Source organism: Ammospiza caudacuta, chromosome 5, assembly GCF_027887145.1.
Source record: "Ammospiza caudacuta isolate bAmmCau1 chromosome 5, bAmmCau1.pri, whole genome shotgun sequence".
Classification (NCBI taxonomy): Eukaryota; Metazoa; Chordata; class Aves; order Passeriformes; family Passerellidae; genus Ammospiza; species Ammospiza caudacuta.
Window position 1 is genome coordinate 15,828,582 of NC_080597.1, and position 26,968 is coordinate 15,855,549.

Sequence of the window (26,968 nt, forward strand, 5' to 3'; positions counted from 1 at the left end):
CAAAGAGCCACATGCAAATGTCTACTGAGGGTAACAAGACCACACACATTCCCTCTCCTGCTGGAACGCCAGCAAGGCTCCAAACTCCTCCTGGGTAACACAGGAGATAACACAGACGGATCCCAGGGCTCCCTGGCGTGGATCACAGCATTCACTAGGGCTGTCACAACACTCTGGGAATTATACACAGCACACACCCTTAACAGCACAAACCTCAGAGCTGTCTCCATGTTCTGTGGCAGCAGAGATTAACACATGTTGACAAGTGATCAGATAGGGAAGCATTAGAGGAGACAGACGCAGCCCATTACTGCTGTTTGTTGTGTACCTACACAGTTTCTCGCTGTCAGAACTGACTGCACTCATAGTTTCTCCTGATGTAGCAATGTTGTTGGGCTTCCCTTTCCCATCCTCTCAACAGGCAGCTATTTCAGTTGCTCAAAGCAGTGCTGCCCCTACCTTTAGCACAGGGGGATAATCACTGGCTAACAATGTCCTGCTAACAGGAAAACACACCTTAACACTGCACCCAGGCACCAGGAAACTCTTTGGCATCAGGTATCTGATCCAGGTGAGAGATTGCAGGAACCATCTGGAGGACACAATACCACATTCGTGCTGGAGTGTGCACATCACTCCTCCCAATTCCCTGCCCAGAGCACTGCAGCACAGCTGGCAGAGATTCTGTGAATGGCAGCACAGCTGCAAAGAAGGCCTCTAAGGGAAATTATGAGATAGGCTACAGAGGAGTGGGAACATTCAAGTGTAGATACTCTAGATACTCACAGGGCGCAAAGGCATTAAGTTTATACACGACTCGTTGATAAAAAAAATATGAGAAGAGAAGGTTTCATATAGATCTCATATCAGCCTTACAGTATCTGAAGGGGGCCCAACAAGGAAGCTGGAGAAGGAATCTTCATTAGGAACTGGAGTGATAGATAAAGGGGAATGGCTTCACACTGAGAGAGGAGGTTTAGCTTAGATATTAACAAAAAATTCTTCTCTGTGAAGGTAGTGAGGCCCTGGCACAGGTTGCCCAGAGAAGCTGTGATTGCCCCATGATCCCTTGAAGTGCCCACAACCAGGGCTCTGAGCAACCCGGGATAGTGAAAGATGTCCCTGCCCATGGCAGGGGGTTGGAACTGGATGGGGATGTCCTTTCGAACCCAAACCATTCCATGATTCTATAAATTCCATTAGTGCCCAAGATCTCAAAGGGAAGCAATAAAACACTAGCACATTGTTGCACTGTGAAGGACAGGGTGGGAAAGGGCAACAGCCAGGACAAGGGCAAGGGAGGAACCTTGGAAGTCTCTGCTGAGGTCTTGGAGCAAAATGCAACCAAATACACAAAGAGGCTCCTGCAAGCTGCCAATTTGCTCCGTTGCCAGACTATTCTGGGGCTGAAACACTGACAGTCAACAAAGCTCTTCCTCAGACAGGGATGCAGCATTGCCACCTATCAGAGCTTCATCTCTTGTTGGGAGCTGGGAACAGACAAAAGGACATTGAGCTGCTGTAAGCTCAGTTTTGGTATTTCTGGCAATGCTGCAGCACCCAATGGGATGCACCACACTATTTTCTGTCCTCACAGGAACAGACAGCTGTTCACTGCCCAGATGGCAGAACCAGGATGGCTGCTTTACTACTGCCATCCCCCAGTGTCCCTCAGGCACAGTGACACCGAGGGCACGTCAAGCCTCGGCCACTCGGCATCCAGCCAAGCAGGCAAACCAGCCAAAACACCCCTGGCACTGAGCCCTGGGAGTGGAGCCAGGAACGGTTGCCCAGTCCTGCAGCAGAGTTGAACTTTCCAAATATTTTGAACGGCTCCTTATCAGCAAAGCAGCTTTGCACCAGCTCAGCATTTCACAGTGTTTATAATCTGGTCCTCTTAAATTGGATTGACAGCTGAGCAGAACCACGGCCTGAAATAGCAACAGTCTCTCTGTCGGCACAGGAGCTTTTCAGCAAGACCCACCCAGCCTGAGATCAGCAAGTTGCACAAGCCCACATTGATGTCAAGCATGTTTCTAATGCCACTGAAGTCAATGCTGCTGAGAACATGCTTAACACTGGATTCCTGTTTGACCAAGTGACCAAAAGAAGATCTCAAAATACAGATCCTGGCAGCTTTGTGCCATCTGTGGGTGCTATCAGTAATAAATAGCAGCCCTCTCCTCACCATGACGGACTTCAGACCATCTGCCAGACATGGCCTCTGCCACAAACACAACATGAGCAAATCTTCACAAAGATCATTGTTGTGATAATCTGCCTTCCTTCTCCACTTAGAGGCACCACCAGAGCACAGCTCTGGGGGTGTGTGTGGGGGCGTGGGTGTGTGTGTGTGGGTGTGTGTGTGTGTCTGGGACCACAGGAAACACTGAAGTTCCAAAACTCACACCAAGTCTGCAACAAAGGCATGTTCACTTCCTATATGGATCTTGCTCCACATCACTCTGGTTCAGTGTGACACCACCATCACATAGAAAGGTAACTTCTTCACCAAGATATTTCAAGCCAAAATTTACTTAGGGTTACACAAAGCCACTGTTATTGCATACAGAACACAAACCAAAAATCACTCAGTGAATCAGGGCAAACAAGTGCTGCTCTGTTGCACTGAGAGAGTTCACAGGGTGGGAGAACAGGCTGTGTCTGGGAAAGGCAATGAGTCACAGCCTCCACTGAACTAAGTTCACCCATCTGCCCAGCACTCAGACAGCACCTGAGCTAAAAGTTAACAGCCTATGCCCCTCATGGTGTAGAGAAAACAAGCACTGGCCACTGGGTCATCACCCCATGGGGACATCCTGCAGTATTACCACCCTTAGTGTATCAGGGACTGACTTTATTAGCCACTGATGCTTATATGACTATTGGTTCCACTGCACCTCCTTCAGGTGTAGGACTGTCAGCGTGGAAGGTGCTCCAGACATCAGAGATCTTGGATGATGCCCACCTGCCACAGCAAGGATGATTCCACTCCCAAATTCTCATCTTGTCCCAGCCAGTGCTGCTCACTGTAGGTCTCAGAGGAACAACTTTATCCCCTTTATCCAACAGGGTGTTGGAGGGCATCAGCCTAAATCCCTACTGCTTAATGCACCTCCAGTTGGTGGGCACTGACCTCCTCAGGGTGTGGAAAGAAGGGTGCTTCCCAACTACCCCATTACACACCTCAGAAGAAGTGTACCACAGGAGGATCAGGCCTTTGGAATATGGCAATTGTTGTGCCTAGGGAAACAGACAGAATTCTCTGCCATTACCATTACACTAAACACTAGATGATTCAACTGAACTTGCTTTCCCCTCATGAGGTAAGGCTATTTCCTACTTTCTTCCAGTAACTCAGATTTGTCTATGTCCTATTTTTGGTTTCTAAATTAAGAATATTGCTCATTACCAGATTATATGGCATTTATTCTGAGGAGCAAGAGATACTGATGCAGCTAAAATTCAATATAAACACCCTGTGGATGTAAGCCATGACATTTATATACCAGATTAATAAGCACTAAGAGGAATTTCTGATGTAGGGCACATGTAGGGCTCCATTTCAAAAGCAATTATTTTAATACCATGATATCAAAGTGTGATGTGTCCTTGGAAACACTGGCAGCCAGACAGCTTTAACAAAAAAGCTTCCAAATCCTGGAAGAACAATTTCAGGTGCATCTCCAGTTTTGAGATAAGAACATCTGGTGTGAGTGTGTGGGCTGGCCAGCAGATAAGCAGGCTGAGACAAACACCAATTTAATGCAGAGTGGGTCTGAGCCTCCCTTAGAAAGAGGGGAAAGACTGGACACAGAGTTCCAGTTCCAGCCCATCTCCAGCTGCATCCAGTACCTCTCCCACTGCTGTCACTGCCAGGTTTCTGGAGCCTCTCACTGCTTGGAGTGGCCCTTGCCTTTCACACCTTGTCACCTACCCCTTGATATTTTCCAGATAGCTCAGCCTGAAGCCACTTCCTTGCTCGTTTTAGAGGGCCAGCTTACAGCTGGAATCCCCCCAGAGAACACAGCCAGGCTCCCTGGTTATCACTTGAAAGACTTGGGCCACACCACCTCAGCCTTTCAAACACAGGAGAAATGGGAGCTCGCCAATTTGCAGTGAGGAGAGCTGGAAAATGACAACAGCTGGTTTTCCACTGAAGACCTTAGTGCTTTCTGACAGTGCTTTGATGCCCAAGGGGAAAAAAAACAAACAGCCCCATCCAACCCTCCGTGGGCAATCACCTTCCAGCCAGTTGGTCCCTTCCTCTTAATTTCAAATACCTAAGGAACACCCAGAGATCCTAAAAGGTCTCAACAAAATTCCTTGGGTATCAGTATGATCTGGGCAATTTGCCACGGGCACATTCTTGGAGGCACTCACCACTTTTGGATGCAACACCTCAAAAAAATTATAGAACACAAAATTAAAACAAACACAACAGAACAACCCCAGGTGCACATGCAGCTCCCCACATGCTGAGCTGCTGACATTTTTCCTAAGCAGCTGAAATCAAAATCTAGTGAGAGAAGCTACCAGATGACAAAGGAGAGACACCAAGACCTCACCACAAGTACTCATACCCTGCAAGCAAGGCATGAAAGCCTTCACCAGTTGCTCTGCACTCACTGCTGCAAATTCCAGGTCCCAATTCAGCCCTGAGAGCTTCCCAAGCCCAATAAAGGAAAAACATCCAGATTCATGAAAAGCCACATTCAGATCCTTAAAACGTCAGCAGACAAATAATCAGCAATTTGGGTGTCATGACAAGCAGAGGATGAACCCAGAGCCCCGGGAGCAGAGAGTGGTTCAGGACAGCTCTGCCCAGCACTGGGAAGGAGCATGCACAAATGAGGTATTCCCTATATAAGAAAGTCAAAGAAAAATGAAAATAAAAATACTGGTTGTGATACCTTGGTGCTGCTGTCCATCACTGAAGGTTTCATCTAAGGCATCAGGATATCTGTCCCACCCATCAGAAACAGAAAACTAAATATAATCTTGGAACTAAATCTTGAGCCCCTAAAAAAGTCTCTGCAAAGTTCTGCATCCCCAAAAAGAGCTCATGGCTGGAGACAGCTGCTTTCTCCACCGCCTTCACTAGCATGGCATGCCCAGAATAAAGCTGTGTTAAGCCAAGCAAGGCTTTTTGCCTGGAAGTTTATCAAACAAGGCATCTGGAGCCAGTCAGAAGGTGGCCAGGGAACCTCAGAGCCTGCAGAGAAGCAGCCACGAGATTTTCCTAAGAAGATGAAGGAATTCTTCATGTGATTTCCATGCTCCTCTGCACCTAGCAGATTATCCATTCTCCCCAAGAGGACTAAACCGCCCCAACACTCTCCAGGGCTCCAAAGCAACTTTGTAAAAAGACAGAATTCCTGAAAAAAAGTTTTAACTAACTTCTACCAAGTAGGCAACAAAATTGTTACTGTGACTTCCTCTGTAACAGAGTGCCTAATTCCACAGTTTACTGCCTACAGCACTCACCTTTTCTACATGTCATGAAATGCATTTGGGAATTAGGCAGCTCTAAATCCAGGCCTATAGCCTAGTGCAGTTGTATGAAATTATTTCTGCAAATGACATCATTCCAGACACCACTCTGAGCCAACAACTTCCACTACAGTCCCTGGGAGGGGAAAAAAAAATATCTTAGCATGGCATGTGGTGGATGAAACAAGAAAGATCAACTTCTATGTACTGACACAGTTCCCATTTTGAGGCTCACTTTTCCCATCTTAGTCGGAGATCGAAAACAAGATGGGGAAAAAATATTCCCAAATAATACAGAAAAGGTCTCCTCTGCCTCTGGTTTGAGAGGAAAGAAGAGGGAAGGAGCACAGAGATCCCCCAGACAGCAGTGAGTGACACCCCACAAACCTAATCCCATCAACATGCTGCTTCACCTTTATAAAACTTTAGACAATTCCTCACACACCTCCAACCACATCAGTCAGTGAGAAAACTTATTTAGGGATACAAAAACAAACCATCAAAAAACACCACCAGAAAGTGCACTTAAGTAAGTAGTGAAGAAGGCTAGGAAAGATCATTACATTTCCCTTTGTGTCAACCTGAATCAAACTTTCCTTTGCTCTAGTAGAAGTCAGGAAGGTGGGAACTCAAATTGACCTTGTTTCTCTTTCCATGGCCTAAGCTCACTTGACTTCTTGTTCACTTTGCCCATCTGCAGAACACAGGAAATGATAATGAGAAGCTACTACACAGTGTTATAGGAATTATTCAATCCATAGCCACAGAGTTCTTTGAAGATGCAAAGTGCCAAGCATTATTACTAGATGAAGAAATGATGTATTTTCTCCCCCAAGCTATACAGAGGAAGAAAAAAGCCATGCAAACAGCCAACTGTATTCCTAATGAGATGCAATACTCAAAAAGTGGGGCATCTTAAAACAGATTGGACCATCTTTTTCCAGCTCTCAAAGATTATTCCCAATACATAAACCTCAGAGGATTATAAATGCAAGCAAAGAAACTTAGCTTTTGACAAGATTTCTGCAGAACAAAATAAGCTTGTCTAAATAAACAGGGAAAATGTACATTTTCGATCTTAGAGAGAGCAAAAAGAGTTTTTCAAAGAATAAGGGAAGAACTGAAATCAAGTTTGCAAGCTTTGTGAGGGATGAATTTATGTTTTCTGAATAGAAAGCAATTTCCAGGACTGGGAAAGTCAATAAAATAAGAAGAACCGGATGGGAGGGAGGCAGGAAAACGCCGTGTGCAGCAGAGGGGTCACATGCTGGACAAACAGGGCAGGCTGTTCCGTGTTTACAGACAGATACATCCCCCCTCTCTGCAGAGATCCATGTGTATGACAGAGCCACCAGCAGAACTGTGGGCAAGCAGAAGTATTCAAATCACTTTAAGTTCAAACCACATCACATAAAGCATGAGGAGCAAAAGCACAATAAAGTACTTCTTTTCTGCAAGCAGCAGTATTTCCTCTCAAAATAAGGGGAGGAAAAAGACACCAGAAAAATCCCATCCCAGCCTGCCTGGGGACCCTCCCCTACCCCAACCATGGGCAGTGCTGCACCTCCCATAAACATGCAGAGCAGCCACAGGCTCTGGGGAAATGCTTGAAATTATTACTATTTTTGAGTACAATTGAGTTTAGCACAACTATTAAAAGCCCAAGAAAAGCTGTGTGTGGGCTGGGCCCTGCAGGACAAGCCATCAAATGCCAATAAATGGAACACATAGAAGTAGCCTTGTGCTTCTTTCCCTCCTGTATTCAATGTGACATTGAGGGTAGAAAACCCAACAAATACTGATTATTGCCCCTCGAACACAAGCACTGTAAGAGGTGGACTGGATATAATTTCAGTGCTGCATGTGGTGCTCTGTCTCAGCTTTAGACACACCAAAAATCTGCTGTCACTGAGAACAGACCTAACTCAGAGCTGGTGGAGGAGGGCGCAGACACACCTGCAAACCTGCAGGGCTCTGCTAGGAAAGAGCAGGAGCTGCAGGGAGTGTGACTGGCTGGCTACACAGACTTAGCCAGGTTTCTGTGTCTTCATGGCACCACACTGAAGCAGCTGCTTCTGCTAAGGCTGATTTTAAAAGCCTTATTTAGCTTTTCTGGATGATTTATACATGTGGCCTTACTGCAGGGCAAGGCTGAACTGGCAGCAGTACATTTAACATGGAGCTAGCCAAGGAGGGAAGATGGAAATCCATGCTTTTATGGATAAATAGAGGCCGTGGGTGTACACTTTGATGTATTCTTTGTGGTGAGACTGGAGGTCAGACATGTGCTGAACTTGTGGTAACCCAGCAAAGAAGCCCATGTTCCTCTCCATCTGGGAGAAGCAGCCAGCAGCCCCAAACACAGTCCCCTGCCCTGTCAGTGCTGAGTCAGGCATGGGAATTTCCTGCCACCTCATTAGGAGAGGCTCTTGTTTATCTGCTTAATGGGGAAAGCAAGCAGCAGCTGGAGAAATCAGGCTTTTAGGACTGATTGCTGAGGGCAACAGGTCTGACTCCTCCAAATGCCAGAAACTGCCAGTCCTGGAGCCACAGGAACGGAGAAGGGAGGACTGAGCACCTGCTACTTCAGTCCTGGATGGACATGGACACACACACTCCCTCCCAGGGAGAGCAGCACCAGTGACAGGGAAAACCAGGCAGATTTATGTCCCAGGCAGGGGGGATCAGCACAGCATCTGGGGAGCAAGGAGGGAGAGACTTCCAGCAAAGGCAAGACATTTGCACAGAGATGCCAGCAGATTGTAAGTCTCCAAACACACAAACAGAAGGTGGCTGCTAGCCAGCATCAGACTTTTAACCATGTTTTTACAGCCATGATTGATGCAAATCCAGCTGTGTAATCCCACCGAGCCTGATAAGTGGTGATAAAACTGAAAGAATGTGACCAGGATGGGAGACAATAGGTGACAACCACTTCCAGTGCCAGCAGACCTCTGATTAAAAACCAGGGAATAAAAGCTTTTGGCAGTGGAGTTCAGGGCTTCTGACAAACAAGGAGCAACAACACCCACTTCTTTCCAAGTCCTTGGGCAGCTGTGAATCCCAGAGAGAGCTCATGCACAGTGATTTAGTGTGGGAAGGGTTGGAGAGCCACGAAGGAGCACTCCAAGGGCTATGGAGAGGCTAAGGGAGTAAAATAAGGGAAATGGCATTTTAAATGAGACACCAGTCCTCACACCCTGTAGGACTGGGAGCCCTACAGGTCAGCAATCTGACCCAGCTCTCCAGCTGGAATTTAAGAAGCTAAATCATACCATAATATCCAAAACAAAGTAGATGAGAGAAAACCATTCCCAAAACAAGACTGCCAGCTCTGACATGCACTAGGCTACTTGGATCAAATCAGTCTAGACTGAATGCAAAATGCTGCTCCTTGAAGCCAACAGAACTGGGACATTTCCAAAGGATCTCACAACACATACTCTGTTTTGCTGAATGCATTTTCTCGTAAACTTGCTCCAGTAATCTGAAGGCCCTTGGCAGTTTCTCTGCACATTGCCACAGACCTGCTGAGTCAGACTCACTGCACATGCACAGCTGCATCACTCAGTCACAGCATGTCCAGGGGGACCTTGTGCTGGAGCTGAACCCTCCAAACGGGGGTGCACTGGCACTGCTTGAACCCTCCACATGCCACAGAACAGCTCATTTTAGTTTTGCTTCTTGGATAATCCGAACATACTTCATTACTCTGACACGGTCCACATGATAACCCTAAATCTACTGTCATTAAACACAGTTTCCACATTTCTCTGATACTAAACAACATCTTAGACTGTGTTAAGTAAGGACCATCCTTTAAAAGATGCAAAACCAATGGATATCTGCAGAAGCAGACTGACATTCTTCTACAACTCTTACAGGAAATAATATACAGCATCATTTTAATGATATTTGAAATGAAAGCCCAAAGGAGCTGTTGTGTAAGATATTAAAAAGCAAAAAAAAGCAGCAGATAGTAGATAATAGACATCAGCAATGCAGTGGGTTTAGATTACTCACTCAGAGGAACAGACTTAGTGTTGATCTCCACTGTCACTCTTGAGCAAGTACCACTGATCCATATAAACATCCAACCCTGAGAAAAAGAGAAACAGAGATTTTGATTAATCACTCAAAGCCTGAGATGACTTAACAGCGATATCTTGTAAAAGTTTATTATCAAGTGACACAGGATACAGGAAGCACTGTGGCTGATGCACATAACAGCATTTAAAAAAAGCTAATACCAGGAGATTAAAGGATGACAACTGCTGTACAAAAAGGAAATGAGCTTGTTAATTCAAAATAATTCCCAGCAGCATTATTTCTCAGTATCTCTACATTACACAGCTGGCCTGTGCCTGCCCTTGACCTCTCCAGTTCATCACACACATATAGCACAAAACAAAGGTGAATAATACCTGGCAAGGCTTCCTTCTCACTACTGCAACCCAAACAAGCCCCAGAGAAGCACCCAACATTGCTGAACATTTGAAAATCAGGGTGTAAAGTAAAGCCAGTGGAAGTCAGAGCAGCCCATAGCACTGAACCAACCCCACAACTCATTCCCAACAACTATTCCTGAGTCTCTTTACTGTGACTATTTTGCTAAATCAAAGATGTTCTCTGTTCCTGTGGTTTGACAGGAAGTTTTAATCTCGGATACTCCCATCTACAGACTGTGCACAGAAGAGGAGCTATTTGGTATGGGAAATCTGACAGAACTGTTACAGGAGAAGGCTCTGGGTAGGCTTTGAATCTGAAATGCAAAAGGGAAGTTTGGGGAATAAATAATAACTAATAACTAAATAACTAATAACTAAAAACTTCCAAACCTATGCAGTTACATGAGCTGCCATTAGAAGAGGGATAAGAATAAGTGACTCAAATACAAATGCTCAGTGAAATATGGTCAGTAGAAGGATAGAAACAACCAGTGTACCCCCACCTGAGACACTTCACTGGCACACTGAGACACTGCTCTCCAAAAAAAAATCATGACAAGAGCAAGAGCAGGAGTTTAATACAAGCAAGTAACATGACTGGACAGCAAAGAATCAGCTCAAATATGTAGGAATAAAGTAAAGGCACACTGACTAACTAGTTGTCGACTTGTGGCAACAAACTGCAAATATCCAGAGGTTATAAACTGGAAGAGAGAGAATTCAGCCCTTGTATGACTGGGAGGAAAAATCCCCAAATATTTTCAGGTACAGTAAAAAGCTATAATAGATGATCTCAAGGCACACAAATTATTGGGTGCTTGTTATTTCTCAGAACAGTTTTTTAGAGTACATTGAACAAAACCACCAGGGGAAAAAAATGACAAAGAACTGAGCAGGACATAGGAGCCTGTGCAAGTAGACTGTCACAGGACTGGGGCTCCAGGCTATTGCAACAGACTAATTATGTACTGAGCCCTATGCAACACAGGGAAAAAACATCTGCCAGATGGAAAAAGACACAAAATGTGGTAGGCGGGGCAAAAAAAATATTTGAGGTTTCTATAAAGGGCACTGCAGAATGTCATGTATGAAACTGCAAAGCCAGGGAAAAGAAGTTAGTTAACGGTGTTATTTTAAGCCTGCCTAAAGTAATATGAAGGGCCGAAATGGAAAACCTATAATTAGATGGAGCTTCTCCCCTTCATTACAAATATCTGACTGGAGCTGAGGCTCCCAGACTGACAGGACCTTTGGGATCGCTGTTGCCTGGGCTGCCAGGACACGCAGGCAGCAGTTGGGCAGGGGCAAGGAGACATGGAGCACAGCTGCCATGGGATTCTGCAGCTGCACCTTCGGACTGGCCGCCTCTGCCTGTCACAGCCGGCCTGGCGCTCCTGCTGCAGCCACCAGTGCTGCCCCAACCCCCTCAGAGGCCTGTGCAGCACAGGGAAGCCCCAGCAGCTGTTCAGAACCAAGCTCCCAGCCAAGTCCATCTCCCGCCACACTGCAGGAGACTCGCACTCCCCACGAGGGCTGTTCTCCACACTGACTTGCCACTCCCAGCACGGGTGGCAGCACCACAGCTATTCCCCAGCCTCTGCACCACCACTATTTTGGTAAATCAAAGATGTTCTTTGTTACCGTGCTTTGACAGCAAGTTTAGTCACTTCCTTCTCGACACAGTCAGAGCTACACACTCAGCCCACACCTCGGGCAAGCTGTACGGCCACTGGCTGCCTGATGAGGAAGGGAACGTGTCCCTGCATTCCTCAAAAGGGAACAAACTGCCTCAGACCCTGGCAACACAAGGATTCAGTTTGTTCCCAAGGCTGCTAGGGAAGTGGGCTTCATTTCCCACTCCCCCGTGTCCTTCCTTCCTCAAACTCAATTTAAGTTTGACTAACGAACTTCCGGGGCTGGTTCTGGCTGGGATAGAGTTAATTTTCTTCACGGCGGGTAGCATGGGCTAAATTTTGGATTTGTGCTGCAAACAGCAGGGACAACATAGAGATGGTTTAGTTCTTGCTGAGCAGGGCTTGAGCAGAGCCAAGGCCTTTTCTGCCTCTCAGCCCATCCCAGTGAGGGGATGGGGGTGCACAGGGAGTTGGGAGAGGACACAGCCAGGACAGCTGACCCCAGCTGACCAAAGGGACACTCCAGACCTTATGGCACCATGCCCAGTATATAAAGCTGGGGGAGGGTGCTCGGAGTGCTGGCATTTGCCTTTTCAAGTCACTGCTACCTGTGATGGGGCCCTGCTCTTCTGGGGATGGCTGAACACCTCCTTGACCATGGGAAGTGGAGAATGAATTCCCTGCTTTGCTTGTGTGCACAGCTTTTGCTCTCTTTATCCCAACCCATAAGCTTTGTCACTTCTACCCTTCCAATTCTCCCCCTGATCTCACCAGGAAAGGAGTGAATAAGTGACCTTTTGGGGTTTAGTTGCTGGTTGGGGTCAAACTCCAACACTACCCTAGCAGACACCCTCTAACCCTAAGCTAAAGAAATCTCTCTTGCACACCTCTGAAGACTGTTTACAGAAGTATTTCCTATAGGACTAGCTGTGATGTTCATCCCAGCACTTCTCCAGCCTGAACAGGGCACAGGACACAGAGATCCAGGGGGCTTCACCCCGTGCCCTGCATTGGGATGCCAGGAAGGCTGACAGCCCCCAGGGAAAGTCTGGAGTTCAGAACAGAGAGTGAAACCTGTGACTTGTTGGGACTTCTGGGAAAGGGTGGGGATTTTCTGGTTTAACTGGAAGGGTCAATTATCATCCAAGAACAGGAGCTGAGGGAATAGCTGCTCCCATGTCACACACAGCCCGACCTGAGGGCACACTGGTGGCCGGGGGCTCTCCAGCCTTGACAGCAAGAGCAAAGTCTGCCACCGAGTTCAATCCAAGTTCACTTCCAGTATGAAGAAAACAACCTCCCAGAAAACCACTCTCATAACCAAGAGCCAGTTGTTATGAATGATCATTTAACAAGAGCAGGACTAGGCAAATCAGGTGAGAGTTAATTGGGTTTTTGCTTTCATAGAGAGAACATCACAAAGTATAAACACCCTGGGGGAACCTCACCAGTATCCCCAGGAAAGAAAGGTGCACAATATGGTTTTCTTTTTCTTTTCCAGACTCTAATTTCTTAACCAGGAAGAAAATGCAAATCCTAATCCCACAATTTTACATGTTCAGCAGTAATATTTTGCCTTGCCAATCAAATGTTTTCTGCAACAGCCACCCATTTCTTTTTCAAATCCAAGACGCACAACTGCATGCAATTAATTACACACTGTGTGAATTTAAACAGAAACAGCCCTGTGCTCAAAGACTTGAAAAAAATCACATGTTGCACTCTGTTTAGGTGCACAGTTTAACAAGAAAGGTTAAGACAGCACTATTTCTTTGCTTTGTGACTCCTAAGAGCTTTGTTTCAGGAATATTTCCAGAAGAATGCAAGAGCACTGCAAGCAAATAGTTCTGTTCTTTACAAGATAAAAATAAAGATCTGTTTTGCCTAATCATTTCTGATCAACTAAAGCAAGGCTTTGAGATACAAGATCTGAAAGAGCTCCTGCTCTTTACTAAAAGCTAAAAAATTACTCTAACATGGGACCCCGGTAGTCACAGCACAATTCAAATTACTGCTCCTTCCCACACACTTGCCTCATGTCTGTCTGTTTGTGTTTCAATTTAAAAGCTACTGTGACATTCTTCCTACGTTTTAAAAAGAAATTTCCACAAACAGGATTCAAAATTACTAAGGAAAAATTATTAACATATACAATTTGAAGGAAGTCACTGATGCAAGCTGATTTGTGTCCAGCTATCTTGCCTTGGAAAGGTGGGAAGAGGATTTAAAGCCAAAGGAGCAAAGCAAGCAAGAAACACTGACAGTCTGAATGATCTGGAGAGTTAATGGTTTTCCGTGGAAAAAGCCATTGACAATAGCACGATTTTTTGTAAAAGGCCTTTGGGCAAAGGCTGGTTTGAATCTGAATGGAAGCAATCAGGACTGCAGCTTGAATGATTTCCTCACATCTGTATACACCATCCGTCTATGCCAAATATCACCCACCAACACAGCCTCCTTCACCTTTAAGTCACCCTGTCCCAGGATGCATTTTCCAGTCCCTGCAGACCACGTAGCAGATACCTTATTTATGCTGGGATAGGCTAGCTGCACAAGAACAGAAAACACAGATGTTTGAGCCCTTATCTTTATTTTTAGTTTCTGGAAGGCCGCAGACATTTTGACACAGACAAAAATCACACAGCATCCACGGTAACAAGGCAGTCTGGTTTGGGGTCTTACTGCACCCACAGCTGAAACCCAAACCTTGTGCATTTACAAGTGCCAGCCCTGAGCTTAAAAAACAAGTTTTGAGCCAAACCCAGGGGGTCTGGCACAACTGAACAAAACTAACCACAGCATTAACTCCAGTGAGCCAACCAGCTGATAGCTCACATAACATTTCCTACCACAAAACGGCACATTTGAACAATGTACATGCACAGAAGTCACTGAATCCACACAGCAGCACTGGAGGATACAGACAACACAGCCAACTACCATAGCAAAGAAACACTTTCTGGAAGCATAATAAAATAGTCTGAATAATCTCATGAGTCAGAGATGAATAACACAAGATAGACCATTCAATGAAGTACTTGTAAGACCAGCAGCAAGAACAAACTGCAGAAGGTTTAAATAAAAGGTTTCAAATCATTGACTGATCAGATATTAAGTGAAACTAGACGTGATTTACACAAAGAAAAAATATGACTAATCTATGACTAATTTTATATTAATCACTGGAGTGCCACTGCATGCAGTTCCTGTCAGCTGTGAAAATACAGATGTTAGTTGATGGAAGATGCAGAACTGTCTGAAAAACATGGAAGACTACTTCATTCATTTAACTGAAGACCTCATGCCCCAAAACCCATGTTATTGAAGCAGGGTGATGATAAGTCTGTGGAATCCAATATGAGAGAATGACAGATCTGAGAGCACCAAGTGCTGGTGCTGTCAGTGTCCTCCCCTCAGTGTTGTGTCACGTTTGCTGACACTGAGGTGACTAAAGCCATGGATCCTGGTAATCAGACAGCAGCCCAAAGCAGCAGAGGCTGCAAGAGCTCTGTTAGAGGAGACTGATTTTTCTTTAGGACAAGATATCACAGAAAAGCACTGCTATTACTAAATGAACACAGAAAGATCATCAAAGTGTTATCCCTCTCAGGCACCAGTTTGGTTTTATTCCACTACATATGCAAAAGAGCCAGGAAAAGCCTCCATGTCCCTGATCCCTTCAATCCTGGCACACTCCATCAAATGCAAAAGGCACTGCTCTATCAGTGGTGTTCATCTCCTAAACCTCACTGGTGTTACCTTTGCTTTCTGTCTTTCTTCCCAACTCTGCTCAAAATAAGCACAAGATATTCCTTGACAAAAAGGCATCAGGCTCTCACATAAAGTTCCCCATACCACTTTCCAGGAATATGCCTGCCCTTCAATTACCCTTAATTGTTCTGGGCATCCTTCACATTCACAGCAATACTTTGACATTCCTCAAAGGAACTTACAGAGCTCCAATCACCACAAGCTTACAGAACCCTGCTAATGAAGGACACACAGCCCAACTCTGTGTTTCCAGAGCTGGGAAGTGAGGAGGAAGCGTTGCAAGAAGCAAAACCCAAAAGCACTTACCAAGAAAAAGAACAAAACAACATCCTTTTGCTGCTGTCAAGAGGAGACAGCCAAAGGATTAGAGTTAAAAACCCTAGAAATTAGTTTCAACTTAACTAGATGTTTTGCCAGCTTCAAATAAATTTTATACTTGTATTTTGCTTTCTCTCCATGCAGACATTTGGGTTGTTTCAGCCCTTTTAAGTTGGTTACATGCTAATACACATGCACACAACAGGATTCAGCTGTTGTGCTTTCATATGCACTGCAAATGATCCTGAAAATAACATTTCTACTAATCACATTGTTCCACAGAGTTTTAAAGCACATGATTGCAGAATAAAACCTTCAGCACATATTTCTGGCCCGAAATCTTAAGGAAATTAGGCTTATGTGGTAGTGTTGTTTGTCAGTCCTCACCCTATTAAATTTTCAACTTGCTTGTCAGTTTTGACCACATTTGGCAGAAAGCAAAGAGATCCAAACAGATGTCACATTCCTACACCTTTGGGGGAAATTATTGTGCAGGTAGAGAAGATACATCCAAATCAGCCTCTCACAGGATCAGATTGTGCTGCAGGAACTCAGCAATTCCCTCCTTTGGCTGGCCCAGCAGCTGCTCCATCAGCAACCTCAGGGCAAGTCCCAGGGCCACCAGTGGCAAATATAGTTAGTCCTACTTACTAATTTTATTCAGGAATCTGCTTTAGAACTAACCTATTACAGCACTTTAGTTAAGGAACAAACAAGGATGTTGCCACCAATGTTAAAAACCGTTTCACTAACAATTAGAGAGCATTATTCTCAGAGGAAACACTTCATTAGCTTTCGGTCTGCCCTTTTTTAAAGTGGTCAGTGTCTTGCAACAACAGAAAAAGTAGCTTTTTGCTCAGAGAAAATAGCAAGGTGGCAGTTTGTGAGACAGAAAAGAAGGATGCAGGCAGAGTACAAGTCTCAGGGGCTAAACAAGATGCAAAGTCATTTTCCACTTCTGGACCACCACTCCAAGTGCATACCAATTACTCAGCAAGTTAAAAAGGCACCAGCAGCAGCTTCCCCCAAGCTTTCCAGGGTCATAATATGCAAAACCACATCTCCCACTTGTCAGAAGGAACTTCAGCAAGCCTCCAGACAGGAAGACAGCCACAACAGCTCCACTGCTCCTGCAAACACCCCAGGTCAACAGCAACACACGTCCTGATGGCAGCATGGAGAAAATGCTGGTCCTGCCAGGAGCACAGATGTATCCTGTGATGAGAGGATCTCTCTCCAGTTGGGATAGTCTGGCTCCACTTATTAATAGCAGAGCTGGCATCCACAGCCCAGGGCTCTGAGCCAAGCACTGTAGTGTGTCAGGAGCAAGGTGGTGAGGTTTTATGGAAAAGAGCTTCCAAACACTAGGCCTGGGAACAAGACAGAGTCTGGGCACAAAAGTAAAGTTACCCCACAAAAACAATAAGCCTTAAATCACAATGAATTTCAACTAACTAAATTCATTGTACCACATCCTGAAACAGTCAGATGGGGATATCAAGGCCAGGCTAGATGGGGCTCTGAGCAACCTGGGATAGTGAGAGGTGTCCCTGCCCACAGTAGGGGCTGGAACTGGATGATCTTTGAGGCCTCCTCAAACCCAAACCAAATTATGATTGTATATCTGACCCCAGAAAGCAGCATCCTCACCTATGAGCTTTCCACTCAGCTTAGTCAAATAAACTCTCCTACTTCATCCACCCAGTTTTCACTCTCGTGGAAGAACAAGCCCTAGCCACCATAGCAGCCAAGCAGAAACCAGCTCAGTGAGAGCCACTTTCATATTTCACATGGAATGTGGATAAGTAAGTATTCCATACTTAACTGGTTGGTTTGTTTTGTGGAACAGCAGTTGTTTGTTTCTTTAAGGAAAGAGGTGAACTTTGTTTAGACTCCAAAATGAAAGGTCAGATGTGAAAGAACTACTTAGAAGATGCTGAGGGTAAACAAGTGCACCATTAAGTATTTCTTGTGTTATATCTTCATTTAGAAATCACCTACAGGGAAGAGCTAATATTAGAAGCAGGATACATCCCACACAAGGATGCTTCTATTGAACATCCTACAAACAGATGTTGCTAGAACCTAACAATTCACCCAAACAGATTTTTAACTGCTGCGTAAAATTTGGGAGACAGCAAAAAAGACTTCAGTATCACTTAAACTGATTATTTTCCAACAGAGAAACTGGGGAAGGGACCATTGTCAGGAGAGGTGGTGGAGCACAGGGAGATCATTCCCTGTGCAGAAGGGCTGGGTAAAACCCAAGTCCCTCACTGGAAGGCTGCAGGGTCTGTCCCTTTGAGCCAAACCCAGGAGCACATGCTGCTGTCCCATGGAGGGGATGGTGGAAGCAATGGAGACAGGAGAAGGTCTTTCCAAAAGGTCTTTTCAGGGCAAGTCACCACCATATCTTTCACCTCCTGCAATCCAAACCCGCCCTCATTACTGTCCACAGTCATTTAGTCTCACTAGAGACCCCTCCACACACAGCATGAGAGACTGATTCAATGATTGGGCTTCTGTCTCAGTTCCTTTTATCCTGAAATTTCCTCTAAGAATCCTATAAACTTATGAGGGGAGAAAACAGCCTTCCATATCTGACTAAACAGTAAAACCCAGCTCCTGCTTTATCTACAGGACAAGTCATCACTCGCAAAAACACTGCAACAACTTTGATTTCCATGAAACCCCTTAGCTGCTGAGCTGCAACACAACCTGCACTTCCCACACATTCCTTGTTTACCATCCTTAGGTACCTAGCATCTCTCTAACCCAGCAAAGACAAGGTCTAGGAAACACTGAACTGGCACCCTCTTCTGAATGTGGGGCTCTGCAGGTCAAGATGAGCATTAAGAGAGGACTACATCAACACAGTGCTCTACAGATGAACCAGGTCTAGGTGAACCAGGAGAACACAAGAAATGAAATGCAGGGAAGAGAAGGACAAATTGGGAAGATCTCTATGAGCTGTGTGTGCAGTGCTGCATAACTTGCCCCATGGAGATGCCTGCTGCCTCTCTTCTGCAGAGAAGGCATCTCAAGCACAAGGCTCCCAACATGCAACACCACATTGCTTTTTAATTCATGAGTTCCCTCCCTGCCCTTCATGCAAGCTGGGGACCTGAAGGCTGAGATCACCTCCTGCAAGATGGAATTATGGAAAGAGCTTCCCACAGGTCCTCATTAAACCCCAGAAATCCTCAGAGACATGGCAGCAATGCAGCTGGTGATAATGCATTTCCCCTTCCTGCTTTCATCACTGATTATTACTCATTAGGGCACTTATAATCTTTATATAGAGTTCTTTTATGTAGCCTAATTTGCTAAGAAGTAATCACTCTCCTCCTCCTCTGGTAATACAAAAGAGGGCTGTAAAGCGATTTCATTTGCTGTTTATTCCATGGCTCTCCTCCCCAGAAGTTTCTTTCAGATGTTCAGTCTGAAGCCAGATACATTCGATCATTAGAAAATGTCTGAGACAAGCTCTACGTTTTACCCACTTTTGTGTGGAAAAGATGAGTAATTTAGGAAGCTTTACATCTCTGAGTTTACTTGGAGTTGCTTCTTGCCAAAAGAAATCCATTAAAGAAATCCTTCTTAAAAAAAAAAAAAAAAAAACAACAAAAAAACCAAAAAAAACCAGCAATGTAGCACTGAAGAATTGAACTCCCCAGGCAGAGCAGGGTAAATGGAGTTTGCCTGCTGCTCAGAATGAGCACAGGACAGGAGAGCGGGACAGACACCAGCACCACATGCCACAGGAGAGCAATGCACTTGTGTGTCAGCCCAGAGCTGAGGCTCCAGAATCACTGCCTGGTGATCACACTCCAGCATGCTCTGGCTTCTGGCTTCATGTTCAGGGCTCTGCTGCCAACCCATTCCAGGGCTCCAGCACATCTCTTCACCTCGTTGTTGCAGGCTTCCTTCAGGGAAAGCAACAAAAGACATCCTAAACCCAGAGCAGCTGTAGACTCCAGTCCTGTGTGTGCAATCCAGACTTTAAAGACCCATCTCACTATAGCTCTTCCAGCAGTTCTTGGACAATAAATATGCTGGATGCTGAAAAGGTCACTGCTGAAATAGTTCTGAAATAGTGCACTATCTTGCACTGACTACCGCTCCCTACAAGTTAGTTGAAAACAGGGAATACAGATTTGTATCCAGCCTTCCCTGTAATCCAAGAGTGTACACCACAGATTATTTTGCTTCTGGATGAGTCCAAGTCCTCACTGAGCCCTCAAAATTTCCATAAACACTTACCAAGGAAGAGAAAATGAATTAATGGATTGCAGCGCCTCATGACACACAAACCTCAAAGCTTTAGCTGTTTAAAACCATCCACACCAAGCAAAGGAATAGGCTGTAGTTACAAACCCCAAACAGCAAATATAGTACTATTTAAGACAAAAGGGAGAAAATGTTTTTTAAGAGTAGAACAATTCAGGCAGTTGGTATTTGCAAAAGCCTCCTTCTACACACCTCTGTGCTTCTGTTTCCAAACAGTCTTTCCATACTGCAATGAATTTTGTGTAATTACTAGCTAGGTACTGAGAAACTTAATTGTACTGTATTAATAATAGAGATTTTGACTTCCTATCCAAAGGCTCTACTACTTTTAATTAAACTTGTACATTGTAACCTTGTTAAGCTTATGCAAATCCAACAGTGTGAAGTTGGCTGTAATAAATCCAGAGGTAATACTGGAGCCTCCATAGGATGCTGATACAGAATTCAAAATAAGTTTTGTTAGTACAGACAAAAGCAAACAAACACACCAGAGCATGGGAGATGGTTTTGAAAATTGAACTTTGCTCAATCCAACCTCAGTGTGTTTTCAAAGGGTCAATAATCCACTACAAGTCTCCTCAACTCCTTGTTCAAGACAAACAAGAGAGTTTTCCATCAGATTTGCAGCAGGTTGAGAATGGCAGCAGATTTCCCACATGGCAGCCATGCAAACCACAGGAGCCAAGTGAGGTAAGACCCAACAGCACTGTAAAGTCAAGGAGGGAAGACAGCATTGAACAAAGATAGGCAGGGGAGTCTGCTAACCCAGGCCACTCTCTGTCTGAGCACAAAGGAACCAGGTTTGAGTCAAAGGGCACTTTGTAAAAAGTCATAGCACTGACTTAATGGAGCACCACCTAAATATCAATTTCCTTCAGCCAAGGCTGGATTAGTCCCAGAAAACCAAGCTCTGATGTTTACACTTGCATGTCATTAAAGCAGAGGGAGAAGGTGCCAGGGCAGGGCTAAACCAATTTTTAATGTTTTCCAAGTCCTTTCATGTCAGTCACAGATCCTTTACAGTCAGTGTTGTGGAGATGCAGTCTAGTCTCAAACCCCGAGGGAGAATGATCCAGAAATGCATGTGCCCACTGATTCAGCAGCTGGAACTCTGAACAGCTGCAATTATCCCCAAGATGATGTCAAGGGGCAGGGTGGGGTGGGAAAAGGAAGGAAGGTGGCTGTATGGCCACCTGAGAGCCCTCCCCGGGGATGCTGCCCTTAACCTGGGCTGCAAGGAGAGGTTGTCCCCCTGGCCCACTGCCCTCCTGCTCCAGACTGCCTGGCCAGGGGGAAGAAGGGCTGTGCTGCAGGCAAGCACATCTGGCAGGCAGCTCCAGTGGGTGAGATTGCTCTGGGACAGATGGGACAGCAGGGAACTCTGCTGCAACCCCTCACCAGTGGTCCCCTCCACCTTTGCTCAATCTAAATTTGATGGAACTGATCATTTGGGTGAGGGCAGATATCAAAGCAGACTTTAAGCCTCATGTGGCACTACAGTTGCACTGGCTAAGAACCAATAAAGGGCCATGTGATTGTTGCCACTGATCCTTCTCAGTAGCCATTTCATTACATCGCTATTTTCCTAACTAATAAAGGTCAAACTGTATTTTTTATTTTAGATCTGTATTTTCTCTTAAATTAAAGGTATTTTTAAACCAAGAAGTAGCAAAAAGGAGATTTATTTGCCTTACAGATACCACGCCAAACTTAGTTCAGAATTAAAAAAACAAGGAAATCATTATTTCCCCAGCCTCCTTAAAAACAAGAGAGAACAGTGAACAAGAAGCCAAGATTATTAGCGGGCAGAAGGAAAAAAAAAACAACAAACCAAATTGAAGAACGAGAGCAATAAGAGCCTTTGTTCCCAGGAAATCCTTTTAAAGAACTGAGGAGACTCCAAGCGATGCAGCTGTACTTCCTGTGACCTGCAGCGCTCGGTTTGGGAACAGTGGCAGGGTCACAGCCTGGGGACAGCTCGGTACAGCCACGCTGCACACACAGAGAGCCAGCACAGGAACATCCTGGGCTGCAGGGGCAGGGAACCACGCAGCTCCCCAGCCGTCCTGCAAAGGGGACCTGCCCAGGTCACACGTGGTAGCAGGATTCCCTCAGCACTCACAGCTGGGGCTGTTCAGCCCTTAGAACAGGCAGCTCCAGGGAGACCTTCAAGCACCTTCTGGGGCTACAAGAGAGAGACTTTTGACAAGGACATGTACTGACAGGGCATGGGGGAATGGCTTTAAACTGAAAGAATATGGAGTTACATTAGAAATTAGGAAGAAATTCTTCCCTGTGAGGGTGCTGAGGCCCTGGCACAGGGTGCCCAGAGAAGCTGTGGCTGCCCCTGGATCCCTGGCAGTGTCCAAGGCCAGGCTGGATGGGGCTCTGAGCAAGCTGGGATAGTGGAAGGTGTCCATTTGGCAGGAGGGCTGGAACTGGGTGTTAAGATCCCTTCTAACCTAGGCCATTCTATGATTCCTCTAGAGCAGAGCAGGCAGCAGCAGGAGACAGCAAAGCTCTTGAACAACACCCAGTAAATAAAACACCAACCTCGCTCCCAGGGTCGGGTATTTGTAAGAGAAATATCACTACATGATAATTCAGTTCATGATGACCTATGCTGCATTAGCATTCTTGCAAGGAAAAGCATTTGGAGATGATACAAGCAGCTATCCACACAATACACTTCATAAAGCACACACAGCCCCAGCAACATCACTTGATGTGTTATGGACAGGCAGAGCCACTTCTGAGGCGAGCCACACTTGGAACAGCCGTGCAGCAGGAGGGGACAGTCCAGGCAAAGGGAACGACAGAACAGGAATGCTAAACTCCTGCAGGACTTAGATAAATACACTGATTACCAGAGTTTGTCTACACTAAAGAACTAACTCCAGCACTGTCCCTGACTTGCCCTCCCATCTGCATCTTGAATTCAAGCACAGTGCTTAACTTCAATTGGCAGGAGACACAGGCAAATGTTTGATTAAGCACATTTAAGCAGTGCCTAAGCACCACTGCAGGCAACCAACACTCAGGGACCCCAAAACTCTCCAAGTATTCCCCCAATATTTTCAACACAATTCCATCATACCCTGCGGACAAACTCAGAAAGCAACACAACATTTGTATACATATTTTTATATGTTTGCTTTAAAAGTTTAGTGCTGTATATAATTACAACAGAGCTTTCAGACCCCTTGGCATCCTTAAAAGCACACCTACTGCTATCCAGAGCAGCACTCTTCCTTCGAAGGATGCCCAAGATGGTTCATGTTTGACTCATTAGAGAGGGACCAGCTCCACTGGAACACACAGCTGAGAACATCACGGGAAGAGTGGCCGGACAATCATTCAGTATTTTGGGCACACAAGCCCTTCACTGCCAGCAGGAGTCAAGTTCAATATATATGGGTGAGATCACTAGAGCTTAACTCAGTTCTGTAGGATATCAGCATGATAAAAATGGGAGGTGAGGCTGCCGGTCCCTGAGGAACAGCAGGGGGAGGCAACAGTTGTGCTTGGCCATAGCAAGGAGGCATTTCACCCCAACTGAGACCCCTTGAGCTGGAGCCCAGCCAGAAAGCCCAAATAATGGCCCTTCTGCTCACAAAACCACCCCTGAATTCTGATTGTTCACAAGCTGTCTGGAACACAGTTTTAAACTCATTTAAAATACAATGAGGGGAAAATTTCCTGCTTCTCATCACTCAGAGAAGATATTAAAGCAATGTTTTCTTCATTCCTGCTTTGCCTGGGTTTCATTACTCATTTTCCAACTTTTTTCGAAACTGACAAATTTTAAAGTACAGGGGTTTTATGTGTAATTTTTTACTTTGTCCCTGCACAGGATGTCATTTTGAGTATGCAATAATTAAGCACTGCATATGCACAGATATGAAGATTTTGCTTTTACCTTGATTAAGTATTTGCTTTGTTTCTTTAAATCACGCAGCTTGTGTCTTTTACAGGAAATTAAATTAACACAAAGTATCTTTTAATAATCATAAGAGCTTTCCAGCAATTCAATTTGCAAAATGACAGACCAGCATTCTGCATCACAGTAAGCAGTTTATCAAGCTGTTTTGACAGCAGATCTTGTTCAAAGCCTTGTCCAGAAATGTAACACTACCTCCTACTACTGCAGGCGTGCAGTGACAGAAAACAGTTATGAAGACACAGCCAAGCACAGGCTCTCTCTTCACAACATGAAAATCTGGAAGTCTTGTCTCTCTACCAGCTATGACCCAGCCAGGAGCAGCTCTGTGAAGACAAGTTAACACGGACCCGCTTTATTCTGTTTTCCTGAAAACGAAGCCAGCCCTGCAGTGCCGGAGGCCCCAGCCCTGCGTAGGAGGGAGCCTGGCGGTTCCACTCCCAAAACCTGCACGAGGTCTTGGCAGGGACTCCTCAGCACAGGTCAGCTCACAGGATGCACACACGGGAGGAGGAGATGCAGGGAAAGACATCATCAAGGTATGGAAAGGACTTGAAACCACAAAGTAGCTCAGGGGGAAAGGCTGCTATAAGTGTGTGAGGAAATGCCCCTACCAAACCCATAAAACATGGCCAGGGCCAGCAGCCCAAACCACAGGAAAGGTCTTGCTGTGACACACTGACCTCTTCACATGCCACTTGACTGGCAGTGCCTCCCCAAAAAGTGTTGCTTCTGCTCAGACATGACTTCTTTCTGCCCTCATACAGCACAAATGCTTAAAGAAACCAGAAAAAAGCCCTGATAGCTGGAAAGCAGTGAAAATAAGGAAGGCAACTTATCCCAGCCTCAAATGCAATGAGTGGTGGAGTTAAGAGCTCAGTCTGGCCCCATCCACACAGCAGCAGCTCCAGCACGAGCACAACTGGCTTTTGAGCAAACACTGAAACATGGAGCATACTCCAAACAAATATTCCTCAGGGCAGAAGAAAAACAAAGATGCATCAAGTGAGACTTATGGGATAACTACTTTCACTCCTGGGTTCATGGGCTTTAGCCTATTTTTAGTAAGCTGCCTTTGCAGATGCCAAAATAACATCCTTTCCCCGCTGTACATACACAGCTGGACATGAATCCCCATAGCCTGGCCAGCAGCATCTGCATTCAGCTCCACAGATGTGAATTGCAAGAGGAAGCCTAGAGGGGAAGCCTCCTCTTTGGATCTCCAAACACAAGTAGTCAATATGGTCCAAGTGCCAAGCAGGTGCCAAGTGCCAGGAGGCACTGCAAACCCCCCAGAGAAGCACAGTTCAAGGCCAGAACAAACTCATCTGCAAAATCACACTGGTCCATCTCTTGCCTCCACTGCTGCCAGCACACCTTCCTGAGCAGGCACATCTTTGTACACTTTTTGTTCTTTGAGAGGCCTAAAATCCTCATTGGGAGAAATCTGTCCACTCCAAAGACAAGCCAGCAAAGCCCCATGACTCTGGGAGCTGTCTCTGGCTCCATCCAGGGAAAACCATTCCAAACTACGATGGCTCCTTAATGCCACTACAGCTGGGATGTCCAAAACACCCTCACCCCAGTGCTTAGAAAAGGAGGCTAGGGCCAGAGACAGTCCCAACGACACATTTTCACACTGTCCTGGGGAATGCCAAGCTTCCCATTGAGAGTCTGGCCATGAATCAACCTCCAGCATTTCCTGAGCGCCACCAGAGGCTCTGCCACAAGAACAGGGCTGTCATCCACTCACTGGAAAGCTGCCCTGACCAGACTGCTTTCCCCTGCCTTCCACATCCCTGCCACGTGCTCCATGGCTGCGGAGCACCAGGAGGAAGCTGGCATACAGACTGGCACACAAAATCCCACCATGCAGGCAAAGCAGCTCCAGCTTGGCCCACGCTAGCAGGACACACAGCCTGACTTCTCCCTCCTCCACAGGGAGGAGTTTGCAGGTCCACAGATTCACCTTGAGCAGCCTCAAAGATTTTTAGTTGCTTTAGTTCATCTCCAGCACTCCTTTGCCTCCCTATACCCATAGTCCCCTCCCAAAAATCTGCCTCATTTCCCACAACCGCCTACACAGCGAGCTTGGCGTACTGGCTTGTCTCAAAATCTCATCAGGCCTCAAACAGAGACAGCCAACTTTCAGAGGAGGATTCATGCTTCATTTTTCATAGTCTCAAAGCTATGCCACATGTTGAGTCTGTGCTGTAACCTCCTGTTTATCAGGGAACAACTAACAGTTTAATTTGGATTAATCTCACGTATGGCTTCTATCAGACCCGGCAGAACCTCTGGCTGCCCTCACACTTCTGTATAAACACCAACAAACTCCAGGCATGAGGGCCTGATACCAGAGGAAAACATCTGTCTCAAAACTCTGCAGCACAGGCAAGACAGGCAGGGCTGAAGGAAGGACACCACAAATTACAGCACCCTGAATTTCCCTGTGTGCCTGTGGGAGGGCAGGGACATGCACTGAGAAGATGGACCCCTGGCAGGTGGCACTGCCAGCTTCAAAAGCCAGCAGGGTCCCCTGCTCTGCAGCAGCTCAGGTGGGGCTCTCACCACCCAACAAGCCCAGTCCAGGCCCCCTACATTCCCTGGGGGCCCTGTTTCCTTGCCCCTCACTTCCATGCCCAAGGACCTGAGCTGCAGAAACCCCACCCTCCCTTTGCTACCAGGTGTCCTCCTCCCTTCCCCAGCCATACCCCCAACAGCCTGCCAAGACAAGAGACAACAGGACAGGAACAGGACAGGCATCTCTATTTAGACCATCACTGGGTCTCCATCTCCAACCATCTCTCTCTTCCAAAAACACGTGGCAAGTCAAACAATGCAAAGTGGAACTCTGACTAGAATGGAACTCTGACTAGAAGCAGAAATGGTACTTTCATTGGCTCTAGGAGGTTTTTAATGGAAAGCACTCCTATTTCTCACTCTGCTTACAGCGAGTAACCTCACCCACAACTGGCTCTATATCCTAGGGCAAAGAGATCACAAAGTAAGGCTCAGAGGGAAGGTGGTAGGACCCCATTCCTTCCTTTTAACACAGAAAAACAGAGACAGAC

General features: G+C 45.9%; 1 protein-coding gene across 7 annotated transcripts in view; it reads right to left on the reverse strand.

Moving 5' to 3' along the window:
- PPFIBP1 (PPFIA binding protein 1) overlaps window positions 1-26,968 on the reverse strand; it is a 102,088-nt gene that overhangs the window by 63,558 nt on the left and 11,562 nt on the right. For all 7 annotated transcript variants that reach the window (XM_058806069.1, XM_058806066.1, XM_058806067.1 and 4 more), the window contains exon 2: window positions 9,517-9,592. The gene's annotated coding sequence lies outside the window, so the exon portion shown is untranslated. The remainder of the gene's footprint in view (window positions 1-9,516; window positions 9,593-26,968) is intronic.